The following is a 24,630-nucleotide window of genomic DNA, read 5'->3' as shown; positions in this document are numbered from 1 at the left end:
AATTTAACTGGGCTTTTCACGTATCTTCTGGAATTAGTCAAATTTTCCTTATTTTCTTCTTCTCTGTCTCCTCTTCCCATTCTCTTTTTTTCCCCACAGAAACTTTAAATAGCAGAGTGAAAAAAATGGAAAAATAAAAGATGATGAAATAATGATGAAACTGAAAATTAAGCATCTAATTTCAAATTTTATATTGCTTGTAATTTCTTTTCTTACAAAAGAACAGGTGATGAAATTAATGTTTCAAGTTAAACATGAAATGATAAAAATATACTTGCCATAGGCTTTTCTTCTTTGGCAGACTAGTTTAAAACATTTTTAATATTACGTTATAAAAATTACGTCTACCTACAAATAGAATGCAAGAATTACTGCCTGTAGCAAAAATCTCAAATTTATACTAGAATATATAAAGTAAAATGTGAATTTCTGCCTTATCTTTTTGCTCAATCCCACTCTGTTTTTCAGAAGCAAACTTTGTTAAACATTTTATATACATTCTTGCAAACCTTCTATGCATCTATACATATATGCACATACATACATAGATAAAAAATAACTTGTATCATATTATACATATTTCTATGCAATTTGGTTTTTTTACTTTGAATATAACTTTGGAGATCTTTCCATGAAAAATATGAGGCTCTACCACGTTGTTTTTATGGCCACATAGTTGGTGATCTTTTCCATAATGATTGACACTTTGGTAATTTTCAGGGTTTTTTTGGCAGTAAATTTTATTGTACATATACAAGCATACCTTGGAGTTATTGCAACCTAGGTTTGGTTCCAGACCATTGCAATAAAGTGATAATCGCAAAAGTCACATGTATTACTTGGTTTTCTGGGGCATATGAAAGTTATGTTTATACCATACCGTAGTCTGTTAAGTGTGCAGTAGCATAATGTCTAAAAAAAAAATACACAGACCTTGATTAAAAATACTTTATTGCTAAAAAATGCTAACCATTATTTGAGCCCTCAGCAAGTTGTAATCTTTTTGCTGGTGGGGGGTCTTGTCTTGATGTTGATGGCTGCTGACTGATCAGGGTGGTGGTTGCTGACAGTTGGGGTGGCCGTGGCAATGTCTTAAAATAAGACAACAATGACGTTTGTGCATCAGTTGACTTTTCCTTTCACAAAAGACTTCTCTGCATTTTTCCCACAGTAGAACTTCTTTCAAAATTGGAGTCAGTCCTCTCCAACCTTGCAGCTGCTTTATCAACTATAAGTGTATGGAATATTCGACATCCTTTGTTGTCATTTCAACAATATCCACAGCACGTTCACCAGGAGTAAATTCCATCTCAAGAAACTACTTTTTTTGCTTATCTGTAAAAAGTAACTCCCCCTCATCCATTCAAGTTTTACCATGAGATTGCAGCAACTCAGTCACATCTTCAGGCTCCTCTTGTTCTGCCACATCTGCAGTTACTTCTTCCACTGAAGTCTTGAACCCCTCAAAATCATTCTTAAGTGTTGGAATCAATTTGTTTGAAACTCCTGTCAATGTTGATATTTTGACCTCCTCCCATGAATCACAGATGTTCTTAGTGGCATCTAGAAAGGTGAATCCTTTCCAGAAAGTTTTTCGAGGTACTTTGCCAAGACCCGTCAGAGGAATCACCATTTATGGTAGATGTAGCCTTACGAAATGTATTTCTTAAAAAGTAAGACCTGAAAGTAGAAATGACTACTCAATCCATGGGTTGCAGAATGTATGTTGTCTTAGCAGCCATGAAAACAGCATTCATCTTCATCAGAGCTCTTGGGTGAATAGGTGCATCGTCAAGGAGCAGTAATATCTTGAAAGGAATCTTTGTTTTTTCTGAACAGAAGATCTCAACAGTGAGCTTAAAATATTTAGTAACTCATGCTGTAAACAAATGTGCTGTCATCCAGGCTTGGTTGTTCTATTACAGAGCATAGGGTAGATTTGGTATACTCCTTACGGGCCCTACAATCTTGGGAATGATAAATGAGCATTGGGTTCATCTAAAGTCACCAACTACATTAGCCCCTACCCAGAGAGTTAGCCTGTCCTTTGAAGCTTTGAAGCCAAGCATTGATTTCTCCTGTCTAGCTATGAAAGTCCTAGATGTCATCATCTTCCAGTAGAAGTCTGTTCCATCTACATGGAAAATCTGTTGTTTAGTGGAGTCACCTAAGATCATCAGTGATCTTCTGGATAACTTGCTGCAGTTTCTCCCTCAGCACTTATTGCTTCACCTTGCACTTTTATGTTACAGAGATGGCTTCTTTCCTTTAAATGTCACAAACCAACCCTGGCTAGCTTCAGACTTTTCTTCTGGTGGTTCCTCACCTCTCCCAGCCTTCACAGAATTGAAGAGCGGTAGAACCTTGCTCTGGACTAGCCTTTGGAAATGTGGCTGATGTGACCTTTAATCCACACCACTCAAACTTTTACCACATCTGCAATAAGGCTGTTTCACTTTCTTATTTTCTATGTGCTTGCTGGAGTAGCATTTCTAATTTCCTTTAAGAACTTTCCCTTTGCATTCACAGCTTGGCTAACTGTTTGGCACAAAAGGCCCAGCTTAAGGCCTATCTTGGCTTTTGACATAACTTCCTCACAAAGCGTAATCATTTCTAGCTTTAGATTTAAAGAATGTACAACTCTTCCTTTCACTTGAACAGTTAGAGACCATTCCAGAGTGACTAGTTGGCCTCCTTTCAATATTGTTGTGTTTCACGAGATAGAGTGCCCAGAGGACAGGGAGAGAGACAGGGGAGTGGGTGGTTGGTGGAGCAGCCAGAACACAGAACACAACAAATGTATTGATTAAGTTCACCGTCTTAAATGGGTGCAGTTTGTGGCACCCCAAAACAATTACAGTGGCAATGCCAAAAATTACTTAGATCACCATAACAGATGTAATAATAATAATAATAATGATGATGCAAAAGTTTGAAATATTGGGATAATTACCAAAATGTGACACAGAGACACGAAGTGATCACATGCTGCTGGGAAAAGGGCACCAATAGACTCGCTCGATGCAGGGTTGCCACAGACTTTCAATCTGTAAAAAATTCAATATCTGCAAAACACAATCAAGTGAAGCACAATCAAATGCAGTATGCTGTATCTTTTTTTCACGTGTATGAATACATCTCTAAGATAGAGTTCCAAAAGTAGAATTTCTAGGGCAAGTTATAAGCATATTTAACATGTAGGGTTCCTACCAAATTGTCCCCAGAATGGCTGAAGCAAGTTGCTGATACCAGTAACATGAGAGAATGTGGTTTCCCCATGTGTCTTCTTGCACTGGGTGTTATTAATTTTTTTCTTAATATTTTCAACAAATTGGACAACAGATAGCTCATTACTTGTTATTGCTCCTATTATCAGAAAACTTTAACATCTTTTCTTGTGTATTTTTTGAATGTGTATTGTTTACCTTTTCTCACATTTCCATTTACCTTCTTGTTTATTCTTTCTGTAATGACACATTTTGAAAATTACTGGAAATTTATAATATATTTTATATATGGTACAACAAGGTCCTTCTTATTTTTCTCTGCCATAGTTTTTTTTTAGCTCATCTTCCAGATGTATTTTACAATCAACTTGACAAATTCCATAGAAAATTCTCTTTGGGATTTTGTTGCAGTCTGCATTGAATCTATAAATTAATTTTAGGAGAAGTTATGTATTTACAAAATTGAGTTTTCCAACCAGGAATATGGTTAACCTCTCTGCTTACAGGTTTTTATTTGTAGCTTTCTATAAAATGTCATAGCATGTGTACATTTTTTGTATGTATTAATGCTCATGTGTTGTACTTTTTGCCACGGTTGTGAGTGGGAAATTTTCTCACTATGTTCTAATTATTAAAGATACATGGGAAAACTATTGGTTTTTGTTTACCTTGTTGTAGACACTTTATGGTATACTTTCCTTAATTCTTGCATATGTTCATTGGATTTTCTTAGATTAAGAATTTCTTTCCTTAATTACAAAGTAATACATATTGTAGTAAAATTTCCAAAGTCTAAATTTATAAAATAAAAAGGGAAAATGCTCCTTCATCACTTTGAACAGTTCTGCAATGTGAATAGCTTTTTAACTTACAGTGTCTTAGACTTACTTTCATGTTAGTATGAATATACTTTTTTCTTTTGAAAAACTGCATATTTGTAGTATGAATAATCATGATTTACTTTTATCCAAGAAATGTATATGTGCATAGCTAAATAAGTCAATAGCAAATAACATTGAAAGGCTTATAATGAAAAAAGTCAGTACCCTTATCACAGCCCTTTCCACCTCCATCCACCTTCCCCAGAGGACAGTGATTTTTAATTTTTTTTTCTTGTATTTATCTTCATTTTTCTAAATCATTATACTGCTCTTTCTTGATATATCAACCTCTATTGATTTTCTAGGTGAGAATTTGCTTTTTTAAATTCCTTTCTTAAGACAGGTGGGAGGGGAAGTGGGGAGGGTATATACACACCTAATGGGTGCGGTGCACACTGTCTGGGGGATGGACATGCTTGAAGCTCTGACTTGGGTGAGGCAATGACGATATATGTAATCTAAACAAATGTACCCTATAATACGCTGAAATAAAAAAATTCATTTCTTTTGCTCCTTCAGTTCCTCCCAAATAATACATATCACAATTTGGTTTTTTAAACCAATAGCCACTATTTACAACTGTTTAATATTGTTTACTGCTAGACCAAATAGTATACCATGATTTGATTTTTGTCTTGAATTTTCTAAGTGAAGGATCACTTTGATTCTTCTGTTCCTATAGTTGCGCTACTCTTATCTTTTTCTTATGTTATCTCGTTGGCTAAGACTTTTAGAATAATTTTGAATCCTAACAATAACATTGGTTATTCTTATCTTGTCCCCAGCATTTACAGAAATGCTTTGCATGCTGATTAATTGTTTAGAAATCTACATTTAAATGTCTCAACCCAGATAATTTTTGATAGTCAAAAACAAAATAGTTTTTTGCAATAATGTTTTTAACCTATTCCTTTGGAAAATGACACTTGTATGGACACCTTCTCTATTTATCAATGGTCTTGATGTTTTTTTCTGGCTTAATAAAAGCAGGATACAGTAATGAAACTATCATGAAATGCTGATTTAAAAACTCAACTATATGAAATCCATGAAAAACAAATTTAAAAGAAAAAATAAAAACCTTAAACATGAATTCCTCAGTGATAAGACTGCTGTGAAGCTCACCTACATCTCTGGCAGTGTGAGTAAGAGCAACATGAATGAAAGATGGGAGGTGACGAGGAGGTTTAATCTATGGAGGAACAGGGTGTTAAAAAAAAGTGGAGGTCCATCTGTCAGAAAAAAAAAGGATAATGGAGTAGAAGTATTCAAGTACTTAGATAATGAATAAAAATAGTAATACTGTACAAGGTAATTTTAAGATCTGTGATTATTGGGAAAAATAAACACTAAGTATAACTTGGTATTTAACCACAATTGTTCAATGAGTATGCTAATGACATAACATGCTATCTGTATAAACTAAAAATTACTCTTTCTTGTCCTTTTGTGTCTTTTTTGGGTAAGAACAAAAATAGGGGACAATGGCTGTGATAATTGTTTCCGAAGTGCTACATATCCCTGGGGATCCTTGTAGTGTGTGGTAGGAAAAGCAAGACAATCTAAGCTTTTCCTAGTAATGGAGAAGGAGCAGGGTGGAGAGTAGAGGGTGGCCGCTGACCACCGGCTGCTTGTCACAGCAGCACGTGCCTCACGGATGCTGGTGTGCAGAACCTGAGCCTACCTGGGGCTCAGCAATTCTCTCAGGCTTAGCAGTCACCTGTTTACCACTCCCTAATACCAACCTGAAAGCTTCTATTAGTAGCATAAAACACTATATTCCTGGCACACACCCAACTCAGTTTTTCCTCTTCAAAGGTCTGGCAGGCAGTCTCTAATCCAGAGTCCTTCTCCATGCACTCCAGGGCTTGAGGTTGGCACAGAGACACCGTGGCACTCCCTTCCATTATTGTCTTCTGCTAGAGAGCCCTGGATAAAATCTCTTCCTGCCTGGAATACCTGGAGAGGGTTCTGCTTTCCTATCCAAACCCCAACAGATGCCGTATCATTCTCTCATTACTTAATGTCCTGAGAGGTAGCTAATTTATACTTTGGGAATGAGTTACCCATCTTATTAAAACAAAAGACATACACATAAGATTTTAGTGAAAGGAGAATTCTACAAGGGAAGAGGAACAGCTGGACAAAGCAACTGCCTGTTCTCTTCCTGCTGCTTCCCCTTTCTTTTCCGGTCTCGAGCTAGATTTTTCTTTTCCAGTCTCAAGCTAGATTTTTCTTTTGTCACCATGCCTTCTCCATGCACTAATGTATTATCACCCTTTGAAGCCAAGAGCAGCATATGAGAAAACACTAACTCTTGCCCATGGCAGACATCAATAATTGATCACAGCAGTCCTGCCTGCTGATCACCGATTTGGCCCACATTCTTCTAGTGCGGTATGATCTGGCCCCTGTGAATCGATTCAAAGTGGCATGTAAAAAACCCCTATGTATTGCCTCACAGCTTTGACCAAAAACCCTCGAAGACATAAAAGCTATAATATTTATACAAAAACAGCTGTATTCAGAGAGTAACAGGGGAATCATACATCTTTTACTCTTAGGTTTTATAGATAATCCATCATTCCAACAAGGAGACTAAATTATGACTAAAGCACAGTTCCAGCCCCTGCTCGTGGGCTTGCTTTCGAATTGTAACCACAGGTTCTGAAATGTGAAGGGCCCATCCTGAACGTGTTCCCTCTGCTTTGCTATTGAGGTCATCTTGCCAAGTGAGTACCTAATACACAACCATGCTATGAAATATGACTGTTTCCCCCACAACATAATTGAAACAGATGTTCTAAGAGATAGTTTTACTCTTCAGTGATGTCATCTCATTAGGGATAAATCCTTCTTTGTTCTTTTTGATGAGTCACTTCAACTCATTCTATGAGTTTTGTATGTGTGAAAGTTGTTGCCAGTTGGTTGCTAGCTTCTGATTTATTTCTATTGAGACTTCTACATGATATATGTCATTAAGTTCTCACTTTTAAATTTCCTATGTTCAGTACAGTATTGTAGCCATTTATTGGTCCAGTAACATAATTTAAATATATATTTTAGGATATATTTTGTATAAGGCAGAAATTGTAATACCTTCATGGAATCCATTTAAAATGAACTGACAGTGATTTTCCATTAGTGTAGAGCTGCAGTGAATCACTGCAGTTCAAGGGTAATGCATTGCATGAGACTTTTGGTCATTTACATTAATAAAATGCCATGCAAAAGAAGTAAACTTTCTTTGCATTTTACTGCACACTTATAAATATGTTGGAGAATGCCAAGAATTTAGCTTTAAGGTTCAATATATCAACACCAAGGACTGTTACTTTTTAACTGTTTATTTTATAATGAGCGCTGAAAGCACGGAGTGTGTTGCTTTTATGGTAATTGAAGTTTGTCATCTTTCACTCGGTTGCCTATTTGTAATGTTACTCCCGAGAAAAGTCACCTGAAAATGTGAAATGTACCCAGACAGGTAAGCAGAGCATGTTGTAAGTATTAAGTTCAATTCAAACATAATTTTTTATCAACTCCTGCAAGGTGCTGGGAGGCATTCTGGAAGCTGGAGGCACAAACATGCATGAGAAATAGTCTCTGCCCTCACAGAATTCTCGGTCCAGCTCTGGACACTAAGGTGCTGGCAACAAACACTGACTGATCTTGTAGTTATTCAACTTCAGGCTCCCTTCCTCAGCTCCTTCAGGTGTTTGCTCAATGGTCATCTACTCAGTGGGGCTTTCTTAGACCATCCTATTCTAGTACTGCTCTTTCCCTCCCAACTCTCAGCACTCATTATTCTTCTATTCTGGTTTATAGCACTTATTAAGAGAGTATGTTATTAGCAGATAATGTGCTGTATTTTTTTAAAAAATCCTTCAAGTTTATTATCAGTTTCCTCCCATTGGAAGGTAAATTCTACAAGAATTGGGATTGTCATCTGTTCTGTTCATTGATGAATCCCTCTTAGAACATGCTTGGCCCAGAATAGGCAGTCAATCAATATCAAATACATGAATAGGGACGGATCATCCCAAGAGGGCTGGGAAAGGATTCAAAGAGAAAGCAACATTTGAACTAGACCTTGAAGAAGGGATGGAAGTCTCCAGGGGAGTTGCAGCTTTCCAGGAGAGATCACCATGAGCAAGGCTCCTGTCCAGGGCGGAGAGAGTGTGGCCTGGGGGTGTCTAGAGAGCCATGGTTGCAGGATTGCCGGAGAGTGGGTGGGAGGAGGAAATGAAAGAAGTTGAGGCCAGATGGTGAAGGGCCAGATAATAATAAAAATTAGCATATAAATGGACTCGCTTTGGTCAATCAGAAAGAGACATTTTTTTCTTAAAAACAGTGGGTATTTTCCTGATTTTTATGACTGTAGCTCATAATCAAATCTTCAGAGCCACTAATGATGTCAGCCTGCTGAGGTTAACAGCAGAGGGTGACTGAGGAAAGTGGTGGCCCGTGGATGGTCACGTGATTAGCAAGGGACATGTCAGAACCTGTCAACTTGAATATCCTTGTATGGGACAAGGCTAAGCAATGACTTCGGGAAGGGCTGGAGTCATCCTACTGACTCTCGGGGAGGTGGGTTCTTAGAATAAAAGCAGAGCCAGCTCTGAAGTTTCTGAATGAGGACGAAGGGGAGAAGTCAGTGGCACAGAAGCCGTAGACTTCAGTGGCGAAGCGGCCCGGGGTGCTGGGAAAGCCATGCTCTGGAAACTCCCAGGAGGAGCAAGAGCTCAAGACCCTCCTGCCCGCGTTCCTCCCAGCCCCAGTGTTGGGAAAGGAGCGACCATCAGTAGAGAAAGGATTCAAGAATGAAGTTTTGAGCTTGAGGAAAATACATTACCTTACTATGAGACAACAGAAGAAAAAAATAGATTCTATAGTTGAGTGTGTAACAACACATGGGATTTTTTAAAAAAACGAGAGGACGAAGCTCTCAGAGTGGCCGAGATGCACCGGCCGTAGGATAGTTCCGGGCCCAGATGGCCACTGTGGTGGGACAGGGAGGGGCCTGGTGATGGTCCAGGGCTTGGGAATAAGGCCACCGGGACCTCAGCACCGGAGAGGCACAGGGATGCCACAGTGTGTGTGGCGGGTGGATCCTAGTTAATGGGGAGCCTTGTGAATTGTCACCCCATAGGGCCAATGCCTTCCAGGCTAAGCCACTTTCCAATAATTGAAACCCTCCTGGCATATCCCAAGTGTCATCTTATATTACCCTGAAAATAGCTGCTCCATTTAGGGTTGCATTTAACAGGGCTTACGCAGAGAAGATAAAGGATGGTGCAATCTGTTCTCATCCTACATCTTTGGTTAAGGGCATTTACTCCTCTGAGCGGTGGGGGTGAGGACAGGATAATGTGTAATTTATGGTAAATTATCATAGATATTTATAGATGCATTTTACCCATAAGATTGTCTTATTGTTATTTTATATGCCTGATTTACACTTCTGAAAGAAGTCAAGGCAACTCTTATTTTTTCACATGCACATTAAAGCACACATATTCATTTATATTAGAATAACATTGATAGCATTTTGTGTCTTGTCACTATTAAAAATAAAACAGTAGAATTTACAAAGAATAACAAAATTTGTTAATGCAAAGCACCACAGTCTCTCACTGTTACGCTGTTATAGCATCTCCATATTTTAAGGAATTTGCAATCATGTAAAATGTATTGAATTTGATAGACTCCCACTATAAAACAGCTGAATGCTTCATAACAACCAACAAAGGGGTTGCATTTTTTCTGCTTGGCAGATTAACTGCTAGTTTTGTTTCCTGCCAGATCACTCGCTGTAACGCAAGTAATAAATCAGGATTATTTTCTTCCTTTTTAGGATGTGTTTGTTTTTTTCCTTTTTTTCAAGTCTACCAAACTCTCTTTTTTGGTGAGCAGAAAGACAGGGACCTAATCTATACATGTTCCCTCCTGTCATCAGTAATCTTATTCAAATTCAAACATTTAAAGATGAATTGGATGTAAGGATGTCCCGGCATGGAGAAAGAAGCCATGAAAAAAAAAAAATCTTGAGAAATGGGAGTTCATGGAAGGGGACAGGCATTTCTACCAATGTTGCTTTGGTGTGTTCTTGTGTGTTCTTGGCATTGGTGTCTGAGCTTAAAGTATACTTTAATGAGTATACTTGGCATACAATAAACTGCACATATTTAAAGTGGACTACTGTGTAAGTTTTGACATGTGTGTATACCCATGAAACCATCTCCATAGTCAAGATAATGAATATCTTCATCACTCCCAAAAGTATATTGTTATGTGTCTTAATACTGCATTGTATGTTATCTAAATGTTATTCAGCAATATGATTATAAATTAATGTATTGCTATATATACCAAAATTTGCTTATCTATTCACCTGTTGATGGGCATTTAGGTTGATTCCATTTTTTGACTATTACAAATAAAGCTGTTGGGGCGTGGTGGTGCACGCCTGTAGTCCCAGCCACTCAGGAGGCTGAGGCAGGAGGATTGCTTGAGCCCAGGAGTTTGAGGTTGCTGTGAGCTAGGCTGACGCCATGACACTCTAGCACAGGTGACAGAGCAAAACTCTGTCTCAAAAACAAACAAAAATAAATAAAAAATAAAGCTGTTATGAATATTTATGTACACATTTTTGTAAGGTCACATGCCCTCCTTTCTCTGTGAGTGGAGTGGCTGGACCAAATAATGGATGATTTTTTAAGAAATTGATGCACTGTTTTCCAGAGTGGTTGCATTATTTTGTATTCAGGCTTGCAGTATGTGAGAGTTCCAATTGCATCATATCCCAGCCCACACTTAGTATGGTCAGACTTTTTAATTTTAGAAACTCAAATAGGTTTGTAGTAGGATGTCATTATAGTTTTAATTTGTATTTCCCTAATGATGAATGATGAATCATGTTGAGCATCTCTTCATGTGCTAATTTGTATTTGTATCTATTCTTTGAAGTGTCCAAATATTTTGTCTGTTTTTAAACTTGGTTTTTTTTTCATATTATTAAGTTTTGAGAATTCTTTATGTATTCTGAATTAAAGTCCTTTATCAAATAGGTGATTTGCATGTATTTTTCCTAGTCCATGGCTTATTTTTTCCTTCAGATATTGAGTTTCTAAGAGCAGAGTTTTTAAATCTTGATGAAGTTCAATGTATTTTTTCTTTTATTGATTGTCATTTTGGTGTCATATCCAAGAGATCTTTGCATAACCCAATATAGATAATTTCCCCATGTTTCCTCCAGAAAGTTTTATTTTGAATTACTTATTGTATATCATATACAGGATGGATGAATTAAAACTATTTTTTTGCATATGGATATCCAATTGTTTTAGCACCATTTGTTGAAAAGATACCATTTTTTCTCCCCAACTGTCTTTTAGCCCTTTTCAAATCTATTTGGACTCTCTATTTTGTTCCATTAATTTATTTGTCTAGCTCGATGTCAGTACCATACTATCTTGATTACTGTAGATTTATAATAAATCTTGAAATCAGGTAATATAAATCCAACATAGTTCTCCTTTTTAAAGTTGCTTTGAATTTTTTAAGTCCTTTGCATTTTCATATACATTTTAATTGAGATTGCAAAGAATTTATAGATTAATTTGGAAAGAATTTATGACAATAACAAGTTTCTTCACCATAACTATATCTCTGTTTATTTCCATCTTCACAACTTTTCCTGCTATACTTTGTAGATTTAAGCATGCAAGTCTTGCTTATTTTTTATAGGAATCATCTCTTAGACTTTCATATTTTCATGTTATCATAAATGATATTTTTATTTCAAGTTCCAGTTGTTCACTCATTGATAGTATATGGAAATACAAATAATTTTTATATATTGCTTTTGTGTCCTGCAAACTTGCCAAACTCATATTAGTTATAGTAGACTTGTTATTAATATTATCCTGCAAATTTTTACATATAGATGGACACGTACACTGTAAATAATGATGATCTTACTTCTTCCTTTCCAGTCTGGATGTCCTTTATTTCTTTTGCTTACTGCACTGGTTAGAACCTCCATTACAATGTTGGATATATGTGGCGAGGGCAGGCATTGTCACTTTGTTCTTAATCTTAGATTTAGGTAGAGAGCATCATTCAGGTTTTTATCATTAAGTAAGTTATTAGCTGTAGGGTCTTTTAGATGACCTTTATCAGGATGAGGAAGTTTCCTTCTATCCCTAGTTTGCTTATAGATTTTATCAGTAATGGAACTGGATTTTGTCAAACCCTTTTTCTTAGTCCATTGTGATAATCATGTGGTTTTTCTTTCCTAGTCTGTTAATATGGTGAGTTACATGGATTGGAATTTGTATGTGAAAGCAATCTTGCCTTCTTGGCATAAACACCACATGGTTATGCTGTGTTACCATTTTTATATGTTTTTGGATTTGATTAGCTCAAGCTTTGTCAAGGATTTTTGCATCTGTGGAAGAATATTGGTCTATAGTTTTCTTTTCCTGTAATCATTTATTATGGTTTTGGTAAGGGTAAACCTTGTCTCATAGAATGAATTTGGAAATATTCTCGTCTCTTCAATTTTCTGCAAGGCTTTGTATAGAATTGGTATTATTTATTTCCTTAACATTTGGTACAATTCACCAGTGAAACAATTTGGGCATTGAATTTTATTTATTAATTTTTGTAGGAAGGCTTTTAACTACAGATTCATTTTTTAAGCTAGTCTGCTTAAAGTTGTCACACAGCCAACTGATGTGCTTTTCATTTTTTAAAAAATCCTTTTTGTCTCTCTGTTTCATTTTAGATAGGTTCTACTGTTATGTCTCCAAGTTTGCTCATATTTTCTTCTGTAGCAACTAATCAGCTGTTAATTGCATCCAGTGTGTTTTTAATCCCAGGTACCATGTTTTTTATCATTAAAAGTTTGTTTTGGGCCTTTTCATATTCTCTGTGTCTCTGTTTAATCTGCTCAACTGTGCCTTATTTATTATATTGAGTGCAGTTACACTGTTTTTAATGTCTTTGTGTACTAATTCTATCATCTATATCATTTCTGTGTTGATTTTGATTGGTTATTTTTACTCCTCTCCATGGATCTTATGGTCTTGCTTCTTTGCATGCCTAGTAAGTATTATATTTAATTGAATGCTAGCCATTGTGGATTTTAACTTGTTACATACTGGATATTTTTCTATTTCTATAAATATTCTTTTGTTCTGATGTGCAATTAAGTTACTTGGAAACAGTTTAAAATTTTTATTTCTTGGTTTTAAGGTTTGTTAGCCCTAGTCTGGACCCAGACTGTGTTTATTCTAGGGCTAATTTTACTCCACCACCTAAGCAAAACTCTTCTGAGCACTGGACCCTACACTCCCAGGAATTATAAGGTGTTCCTCTCTGTCTGGTGAGAATAGGGACTACTCCCAACCTTGTGTGAGTTGGGGACCGGATCCTTTCCATCTGCCCCTTTCATGAGTTTAATTCCCTGGTTTTGGGTAATTGGATTACATGCATGTTATAATCAATACTCAGCTAATCTGCAAATCTCTGGAGCTCTCTTTCTGTGCAAGTCTTTCCACTGTGGCGCTCTCCTGCAAGCTCTAGCTGCCTCCACCTCTGTGGACCCTCATCTCTGTCTCCTGGTCCAATTAGGATGTCCTGGGTTCTCCTTTTCAGATCATGGTGGGAAATTCTTACTACATAGTAAGCTGGATTGTAGGCCTCATCTTGTTTGTTTCCCATCTTGCAGGGATCACTGTCCTTCATTGTCTAATGTCCAATGTTAGAAAACTGATGTTTCATATATTGTGTCCAATTATTAGTTGTTTCAAGTGGGAGGGTAAATGTGTACCTGTTAGTGTATCTTAGCCGGAATTGGAAGTCTGGGTTTTTTTCGGTAAAAATTAGAAGTCTCTTTGGGCTTCAGTTGGTCCAGAGTTGGTTTAGAGACCTTCTTCTGTTCCCTCCTAATCTCTAATCATTGCAACGTGCACCCCATGGGATCCGGAGCCCTCACAAAAGTTGTCACACTTGCCCGACATTAGCTGTGTATATGGTAAAGAGGACATTGCTTTTGTTTCCAGATTTACACCTGAGGAAACCTAAGCTGTGAAACAATTTTTTAGTGAATATGCATATTTTTTAAATCAGAATCTTTGGTTTATTATTTAGTTTACAACTTTCTAATCTCAGTATTATGTGATAGGTTCCGAATTAGGTGCTGAGAATAGCAGATAATTATCCTTATTGGTCTTTACATTCTTTAACCTTATGTTTGTATATTATTGTTTTCTCACCAGTTCTTAGAGTTGATGTAAAGTTGATATGTCTTTTGAGACGTTGAGTGAATTCTTATTAAATCATACCTTCTAATAGGTATACCTCACTTTATATAATATTTCTGCTCTACAACTATGTGTCAAAATCAAATGGAAAATATATTTTTGGTTTTGTTCTTCAGTGGAATTCTGTGGTAATCAAAGATATTTATTTTTGGATGACAAGTAACAACTTCCTCTTCTCTGTGTTCTATAGGACCATATTTTCATCCATCAAATAAATTGACTGAAGGTAACCTTACCCCATCCCCTGCTCTGGCTCCTCACTGGGAAATTTTGATCATTGGAACAGAAATTAGGCAGAACTTTAACATTGAGTGCCATTTGAGGTGTTTACCTAAGTAAATAAAACTTGCAAACATAATTGATTATATGATGAGTATTTTAACTACATTAAAAGTTTTTAAATACTTGAAAAGGGGTTTATTTACATATAAGAGAGATAATTGCAAAGTAATCAGAGACCCTATATTTCCTAAGAGGGATTCTCAAACTCTTTGGTCTCTGTATTCCTTTTTCCTCTTAAAAATTATTAAAGACTCTAAAGAACTTTTGTTCCTGACACTCATATCTAATGGTATTTATCATATTCAAAGTTACAACTCAAAAGTATTTAAAATTTGTATTTATTCAATTGAAAATTACAAATACATGATAATTTTTTACTGCTTCATCATTTATTCTTAAGTGAAACTAGTTCTTCTTCCTCCTCCCCCCTCCTCTTCCTCTTCCTCCTCTTTTTCCTCCTCATCTTCTTCTCCCACAGTGAGTGCTTCGTGGAAAAACGCATGAAAGCAGCTAGTACAGTTTGGTATCTCTGCTGAATTCATGCTAAGGAATCGGCAGTTTTCTAGCCATTGCTTTTATATGATTAGTGCAAATGACAACATAACAGAAAAGACACATTATGTCTTAGTATTATTTTATTATTATTTAAATAATTTTGACTTCATGGACCACCAGAAAGCACTTTTTTTTAAGAGTCTTCTTTGCTTTAATTTTAACAAAATTTTATTAAAGCATAACATGTATTCAGAAAAGTACAGAAATGAGAAAGATACTTCTTGATTTGTTATCCCAAAGTGAACACCCCCATCATAAAACACCCGGATCATAAAATAAGATATAACGGGCATCCCAGAAGCCCCGTGTGGCCCCCTTCCAATCACAACCTCCTCTGTCCTCCCCAGAGGTAATCATTTCCTCACAATTAGTTCTTCCTGTTATTGAACTTTATAAAAATGAAATAGAATAGCATGTGTTCTTTTTTATCTAGCTTCTTCACTCAACATTATGCTTGTAAGATTCCTTCATAACATGTTTAATAATTATGTTTATATATATATATTTATGGTATGAATATGCCATGGTTTCTATATCCCTTCTACTGTTGATAGTCATTTATGTTTCTTGGTTTTGATTATTATGAGTAAGGCACAGTGTCGCATATAAACTTTTGGGGTATATACCTGCATACGCCTTTCTATTGGGCTTAGACTACGGGTAGTTAGGCTGGGTCGTGAAGTCATAAGTTTTACATTTGTGCAGTACTGGTAAATGCTGCTAAATCATTTACCAAGTGTTTTAAACAAATTTACACTCCCTCTAACAGTGTCTGAAAATTCAAGTGTCTTTGCATCCTGGCTAACATTTAGCTTTTCCTTTTTTTTTGTTTGAGCATTCTGGGATGTGTGCGGTGGTGTTTTACTTTTCATTTCCCAGATGACTAATAAAATGGAACATCTTTTTCCTATGCAGGCAGTCTTCACTCTGCACAGGATTTCAAGGGCTGTAAAAATGACCATGTAAGATGAAATTGTGCAAAGCTAACTTAATCAATGGAGAAAATTATAATTGTTCTGGGACCTTTAAAACATTTTGTCAAAAAAAATTTTTTTTAAAGAAGTCTCTCTCACTGCAAGTTATAAATACATAGGGAAATGAAAAAAATAGTACAATGAAAATCTGTTTAGTTTACCATAATTTAAAACATTAGGAATATTGAGATTTTATTTCCTTGTGAAAAGTGGAATAAGAGTAGTTTGGACAGTGCTTGCTTTCTTTATGTTGTATAACTTACGATACAGAGTAAGCAACTTTTCTGTGTCTTGGCAGATTGTCATACTCCTTTCTAAGTTTGGCTCAGCTTCCTGCAGTGTATCCCTCACACTTCCAATGTTGTGAAATATCTCTGAGAATTTCTTTACTCTGAAGACTTTTGCTGGAGTCACTGCCTCTGGGACATCTTAATCCTATTCATCACAATCACTTTCCTCATTTATGTGCATCAGTTTGCTTTCACTGAGTTCCTCTGGCTGCATGTCCAGGGTCTCTCCAATGACAGAGATGTCAACATTCCCACGGTCAGTTATTTCTTCTCTTACTGCGTTCACATTAAACTTTAATTTCACTTCCAATATTATCATCTTTTTTTTCTTTCTTCTTTTTTGGCTTCACTTCTTCTTTGTTGACCAATTCCCTCTACTGATTATCTATTTTTGTAGAACATGTGAATTTATCACTGGGATATGAGGAGGCAACACAATTCCATGTTTTGCTGCCTGTGCATGAACTAAATAACAGATAGATGCGCAGTGACCAATCACTGACAAACTTTGAAAGAAGCAACGTGATAGGTCACTGGTCATGATATACAACTATTATTTACCTAGTAATTTGTGGACTAAAGAGTTACCAGTAAAACTTTCATTCGTGTGATTACAGTTAATAAACTTTGGCAACTGAAATTTGCATTGTGTTAGGTGACTGGTAAAATTTATGTATATCAGAATCATGCAACATGAGGACTGCCTGTGTTTATTGGTCATTTTGTGAGCTATCTATTCATATCTTTGGCCCTTTTTAAACAGCAAATTGTCTGGCTTTTTCTTATTAATATATAGGGAATTTTTTATATGTCCTGGGACTTAGTATTTCTTTGGTATGTATTACAGATATCTTCTCTGACTTGCCTCTTCAGTATTTTATATAAGACATCTTTCAATGTTTTGTAATCTAATTTAGCAAATGTTCCCTTTATAGCTAGTGCTTTTTATGTTGTATTTCAGAAATCTTTGCCAATTTTAAGATCACAAGGATATTCTCTTATATGATCTTTCGAATGTTGTATTGTTGTGCCTTTCATATGAAGTGTTATCATCCTATGAAATTGATTTTTGCAACGAGCTAAGGTTAGGGACAAGATGTACTTTTCCCCCACATGTATAACCAGTTGACCTGGCCTTATGTATTAAAAAGATCATCCTATCCTCACTGCTATGCAGTATCACTTTTGCTATAAATCACATGCCTATGTAAGTGTGAGTCTGTTTCTGGTTCTCTATTCTGTGCATTGGTATATTTGTCTATCCTTGCACCAATACCATACTATTTTAATTACTATAGCTTTTAAAGAAGTTTTGGTTTCCAGTATAATAAGTCTTTCTTCACAATATTTTTGGCTCCTGTAATTCCATGTAAATTTGGAAACAACTTGTTGATTTAATATAAATAAACATATTGGAACTTTTATAAGCTTGTATTAAATTTGTAGATAAATTCTGAAAACAATGGCATCTTTACTTACGTATGTGCACACATACACATATGTGTGCATGCACATACACATTTTTAAAACCCCCATCCTTGGTTTTTATTCATTCAGTCTTTTTTTCTAATGTTCTTGGTAATTTTTAAATTTAGTGCCATAGGTAGTGCAGTAAAATGCAGAAATAATTTGAGATTCCCAGTGATAGTTATGTACACACACACACACACACACACACAATTTAAACCCAAGGCATAATTGTTATTCATTTATAAAAATCAACATTTATTTAAACTTATTCTCATATTTATTATTTCTGTTTCACTTCATTTATTCTTTCTTCCTACTTCTATTAGAAATAATTTCCCCTTTCACCGAGAAATAACTGTTAGTTTTATTTAATGCAGTCTTCTGGTCAAGTCTGTTAGTTTCTGTTTGTATTAAAATGTCTTTTTTTCCCCTTCAATTACAAAGGACATTTTATTGATGAAGGGTATTGTTATTAATACTTTGTGTGGAATGCCATTGGCTGCTAGTCACTTAGCATTTCGAAGACGCAATTCAGTTGTCATCTGGCTTGTGCAGTTTCTGCTGAGAAGTCAGCTGAAAGTCTTTTTGCTGCTTCTTTGAAGGTACCTTGTTTTTATCCCTTCTGGAAGCAACATGAAATAGTAATAGGACATATGTAGGTCTGGTTTTCCTTGAAATTCACTGAACTTCTTGGAACCATGGTTTAAGTCTTCCATCAATTTTAGAAAAATTTCAGCTTTATCTCTTCATATATTTTATGTTTCATCTGTGCCATTTTCTTTCTGTTTTCAGTCCAGCACTCCAACTATATATATGTCAGAACTTTTCATAGTGTACCATACTCTCTTTTGGTATTTTCTGTATTTTACATCCATTTGCCTATATTTTCTTTTTTTCTTTTTTCTTTCTTTTTTGTTTTAGTTTTCAGTTCCTGTTAAAATGCTATATCGTGTTATTTAATTTCTAATTACTTGAATCTTAATTTAAAAAAAATTTATTCTGATAACACTAATATCTGAATATTCTGTGAGTCTCTCTTGAGTGTGCTTTCTCTGGTTTCTCTTCATTCAGTCTAATATTCTTGGTAACTTTTTTTTTTGCCAAATGTAGTAAACTAAAATGTAGAGATAATTTGGTATTCTTAATGATAATTATCTTTATCCAAAAAGGTTATACTTTTATTTCAGGCATCACTTATGATAAGGGAGATCACTTTAATCCAAAGAGGAATTTAGTTGATTTGGAATTTGGTTTTAGCTTTGTGAATGCTGGTCTATTTTTAGTGCACCCTTTTTCTTAGATTAGAGCCTTTGTTGGGGAGGGGTTTTCAACTGAAGGCCAGTGAGTCTTGAAATCTAATTCTTGTCATTCTTGCTTTAACAGAAGTTTTCTGCAGCTTCTCGGTTTCTGCTCAAGTTCCTCAAGGGAAAAAGCACCCCAGATATCAGACTCACCTTTCCAAGCTTCCGTCATTTTAGGGATTTTAATTCTCAAGCCTGTACTGCTTCAGTAACTCCCCAATATTTAAAATGGAATTTGGGGAGGGGTCAAGCTTTTCAAGTTGTTCCAAGTGGGAACAAACAAAACAGATAGTTTTTGTCTGTCACAAGTTAATCTGGAGGTTGAAATCCTGACTGGGTTCCTTGATGAAAAACCTAATCAGAAATATACTTGATATCATTTGTGAGGCACCAAAAAGCTTTCCTGCTCAGGATGCCATCTTGGCTGACTTGAAACGCTGGAGAGTTATGAATGTATTAAATAGTGGAGGTGTATATTCCTTTTGAATGTTTTGGAATAGGCTTTTTATTTGGCCTGTTCTGATTTGTTTCTTTGGTTAGCATTTAAATTGAAGAGGTAGAGTTTATTGAAATACCTAGAAAGTTTTAGTAAGATTGAGGTCAGCAGGAAATACCCCAAATCCATCTCTGGGCCAAAGAGACCTAGCATACAGGTGGTGAGCAAGAGAGTACAGGCTGAGAAGCAAGGTATCCAAGGCATGATATTTGGCTTGGAAAGTGTCAAAAGCTAACTGCAAACTCTATTTACCACATTGTTATTCTAAATTAGTTTAGTACCAAAATGGAAGGAGTCAGTCCAGAAAGAATGGGCTTTAGTCATAGCTCCAAACCATACCAGCTAATTACCTAGTGAAGCTCTCTGAGTATCATTATCCTTATATGTAACATGGGGACAGTACCTTACTTTGGTAGTAAGAGGATTAAATGGACAGTGTATATTAAACATATGACTATTAGGTCATTATATCTGTTAACTCCCTTTTCTTTCCCCTATCAAATTTAATGGAATTGAAAAGGAAGTGATCAAAGGGGTATGGTTTTTCTAGATAGTCAGATGTCTTTGCAAATGTATCTGTATGGTAACCCATTAAAAATGGCAGTAATGCAATTTTGGAAAGAGAGAAGCTATCTTTATGCTTTAGGAGAATAATCATTTATTGTCAAAAATAATTGTTTCTTGATGCTACACGGCTTTCTAGGAAATAGATGTGGTGAATAATTTTATTCTCTGTTGAAATTTAACTATCTGTAGGGTAGGATGTAGCAAACTGATAGGATTATGTTTATGAAGTTGAATCTAAAACCTTTACATTTATTTCATCTCTTAAAATAGTTATATCTGGAAAATCAATGTTAAAAAAAGTGCTATCTTGGGGAAAATTTGAAAGAGAATTCTATTTCCTTGATAGTTATTAGTTTGGCTAGGGCCTGCGAATTGGGTCCTATTTAGAGACATTAAAAAATATCTCTTTGTTTAAAAAATGGCCCAACCCACAATAAAAAACACATGAACAGTACACTGTTGAATTAAAATGTTGTTGTATATGTATTATAATATAAATAAATATATATTCTCATGTAATAATAAGTGAAATAATTTTATGATAAGGAAAATTAGGATTATCTATTTTTTTAAATCTAAATTGTAACTCTCTAACTATACAAATTAGTATCTACGTGATACTTCACTCTTTGGCACTTCACTTAGTGCATTTGTTACTTTTTTTTGTGATCAATGACCATAGCTATTTATTTAGCTATTTGTAAACTAATGCTGACCCATATCATACTTAATATAAGGCATAAATATTAAAAATGAAAAATGGATTACCACATTTATAAATATGATAATCAGTATTTATAAATATAAATAGTTCTTTCTGGTTTGGGAAGATATTTGTTTATAATTTTTTCATAGAAAATTTTACTGAACTTTTTATGTGAAAATTTCAAACCAATTTTTTGGCAATTGATGAATAAAAGCAACTCTTTCTATCAAAAATGACAATTATACATTTATAAAATTATAAATAAATAATGCGGCTAAGGGGACTTTTCTTATGGGATTTTCAGAAAATTCTTTCCCCTATAGGAAGTTGACAACAGGACACCAGATTACTTCAGGAGTACTGCCTGGCAAGTGAAGAATTAGAATAAAAAGGAATAGGGGCGGGGCACAGTGGCTCATGCCTGTAATGCTAGCATTCTGGGAGGCTCAGGCAGGAGGATTTCTTAAGCTCAGGAGTTCAAGACCAGCCTGAGCAAGAGTGAGACATAAGACCCCAGACCCTATATCTACTAAATATAGAAAAATTAGCCTGGCAAGACAATGTCTCCAAAAAAAAATAGGCTCTGGAAGCTCAGGATGTCCAGACATCTACATCTACAGAGATACCTCTGACAGTAGGCCAATGTCATTATGTCATTGGTTTCTTGGTGCCAAAGGTATAGGTGTTTAAAGGTGTTTAAAGTGATATTTAGTTGTCTGTTTTAACGAAAAGTTTAAAAAAAATTTTAAAACTTCTTTGTCTTCTTTGAATCCCATTTCCAAAACAACAAAGTACAGTGAAAATTTGGAATGAGAAGATTTCAATCCAATTTTTTCATTCTTCTTGTCTCCATCTGTGCGGTTGGGCAAAGTAGTTAACTTTTCTGAACGTTATGTTTCCTCTCTAGAAATGAGAGAATTGGTCTAGAGCTCCAGATGTTGAAGTTCAACATCTGGCTTGAATAATAATTGCTCTGAACCCTACATACAGAAAATGGCCCAGAATAAATGCTGTTTTCTTTAGCGCAGGACCTCCAGCTGGTCTCCATGGCTCCTTCCAGCTCTCAGGTGTCTGTTATTCAAAGACATCTTCAATTTTCTTCCCTAGAAGAACCCAACCACTCTTTTTTTTATCAATATTTTTAGATCTTATGCTATCACTAATTAATAAAAAGTCCCTTCTCTTCTCCAGCCGGATAAGCATATATACTGAACATCTATTAACTTTTTTCAGCAATAATAGGTTCAGATTTATTGAGAGCTTCTGTTGGTCACCTAAAAGAACAAGGATTGATTATAAAGTAATGAAAATGTATATTTAACAAACCCCAGTGTCTGCATGACCAAGTAAGTATTGCAATTTAATGTGGTCACACGGGAAGCTACATATTTACTCTGCCGAAGCTATCATTACTCAAACAATCTTGCAGCTCCTCTTTTGGGGTTGCCTTCAGGCTTAGGCAGGAAGCTACCCAAGCAACTCTTTCCTTGATAGTGTATATCTCGATCTTGACCCCAAATGATAGTTTTTGACTTGCTTGTTTGAGCTTCTTTTATTACTCTTGCTTCTGAATGACAACACTGTCCAGAAATCAAGGCCAGTGTCGCAGGAAGTTTTTCCAGTCTAAGACTGTTCTTTGCAGATATTAAGGACTACATAAATCTTGCTAAAGAGAATGTGCTGAAGGCTCTGAAAATAATTGAGAGGGTTCAAAACACTTGCAATTTGAACAATTGCAGACTCATTGGCCTTTAAATATGAATAGGTTGTATGTGATATATACATACTTGTGTGTATATATGTACATTTATATTTCATATTTCATTCACACACACACTCACACATGCACACACCCTTCTTACTGAGTGCCAAGTACTGAACTTTATGATTTGCCTACATTATCTCACTTGATTCTTGCAATAACTATTTGAGTGATTATTTGAAGTGGATGATAACTTATTGAAATATGGAAATTCTTATGTAGCTTTATAAAAAGAGGAACTTTCCATACTTGAGAGCCACATCACATGTTTGTTCGTTCGTTCATTGTTCATGAAATTCTCTAGAGGAGAACAGCTATGACTTTGTTTAGTATGGTGTATTTCAACTCTGCACAACCCTTATAATAAGTAACTCCTTTGCGTTGTAAATCTTAAATCCCTCATGATGCATTTAAATAAAAATGTTCTTTTTATCCTGGTCTCGATATAAGCAACTGTTTCCTATCACACATACAATTCCCTATAGTGTGAGTTTTCTCTCCTTGCAGGGCCTTATTCTGTCATTGGCGTCATCATTTATTTAGCAGGTTTGTTAAAGAGAGAGGGGTCTGTCCTTCCTGTGTGTTGAGTCTTAGAGAAGGCTAGATAAACACCAGGAATGTTTCTGATTATTCAGTGACATTAGGATTAAGACACAGGTGATCATTACACTCATTTGAGTAAGTGTGGGCCCAAGTGCATTATTCTCTAACCATAGCTACTTATAGCAAACACCTTTTAAGGTGCAGTCAGCTAGTGACACAAATGTGGTCCTGTGGTCCCTACTGTGTGGAATCAATGAGTTTTCCGAGAGGCTGTTCTGCAGGCAACAGGTAGAATGCTGGGGCCTTTGCAATTCTGACCCACTAATAAATGTTTCTTGTTGACAAGTAATTGGAGTCACAGGTTAGGTTCACACACATACAGCTCAAATAATGATTATTTAAAAATATATACATACAGAGATTGTCCCAGAATAAATGCTGTCTCCTTAGCACAGAATCTCTAAAAGTTCAGAAAATCATCGTATTGGGGGAGGGGAGCAGGGAGATGACAGAAAAACCTGTCGCCACTTACTAGAGCTTCATTTGGTTTTTCAATCAATTGGAGGACTTTGCAGAAGATGGTACTTGTTAAATTGATCTCAATTAAAATCAGTCTGAGTGTGTGCTCTCCCCGACAGTAGCGACACGGGGCTGGGAGTCTTGCGATTCTACCCCTACGAGCGCCCAGCACCTGTCTGGACTACGATGGCACTTTTCCTTTTTTTAATTTTCACCTCAGCCTTTTCTTCTAAGCAGTCTTTGACCTCCGTGGCATCCCTAACGAAGTCCTTTGGACGTGCGTGCCTCTCCTTCCCCCACATTGTAATGGAAATGCGGGAGGAAGGCAGAGGCTGCCTGCAGTCTTTCACCTCTGACAGCACCGCCTGCATCCCGCGTGCAGCTGTCAGGGCACTGACAGGGCTGCCGTGGCAGGATAATTGGGTACTTGAGGAAGATTCATAAGGCAATATGCTGCGGAGCCCCGTGTCCTGCCCTGGGCAGTGAGGAGCAGGGGCGGGGAGGGAAGAAAAGAGAGGGCTTCCATGGGGGATAGAAATCTGGTCTTGATAAATAATAATCTATTTATAACAGGAAATGATGAAGACTGTGGTTCGCAATAAGGCCCACTACTCATGCAACCGGGGGAATGATTTTTGAAGATTTCGAGATTGAACTCCATGCCAGGTGAACCAAAGCTAGGTTAGTGAGAGGACCAGAAAGATGACGGGGAAGGCCCCATCCCAGAGG

At 36.1% G+C, this 24,630-nt stretch overlaps 1 protein-coding gene across 1 annotated transcript in view; it reads left to right on the top strand.

Annotated features, from left to right (window-relative positions):
- SAMD5 (sterile alpha motif domain containing 5) overlaps positions 1 to 24,630 on the top strand; it is a 380,822-nt gene that overhangs the window by 136,658 nt on the left and 219,534 nt on the right. The gene's annotated exons all lie outside the window — the stretch shown is intronic.

The sequence above is a fragment of the Microcebus murinus genome, chromosome 5, assembly GCF_040939455.1.
Source record: "Microcebus murinus isolate Inina chromosome 5, M.murinus_Inina_mat1.0, whole genome shotgun sequence".
NCBI lineage: Eukaryota > Metazoa > Chordata > Mammalia > Primates > Cheirogaleidae > Microcebus > Microcebus murinus.
Note: the sequence above shows the minus strand (reverse complement) of the source record. Positions and strands in the feature narration are given on the sequence as shown.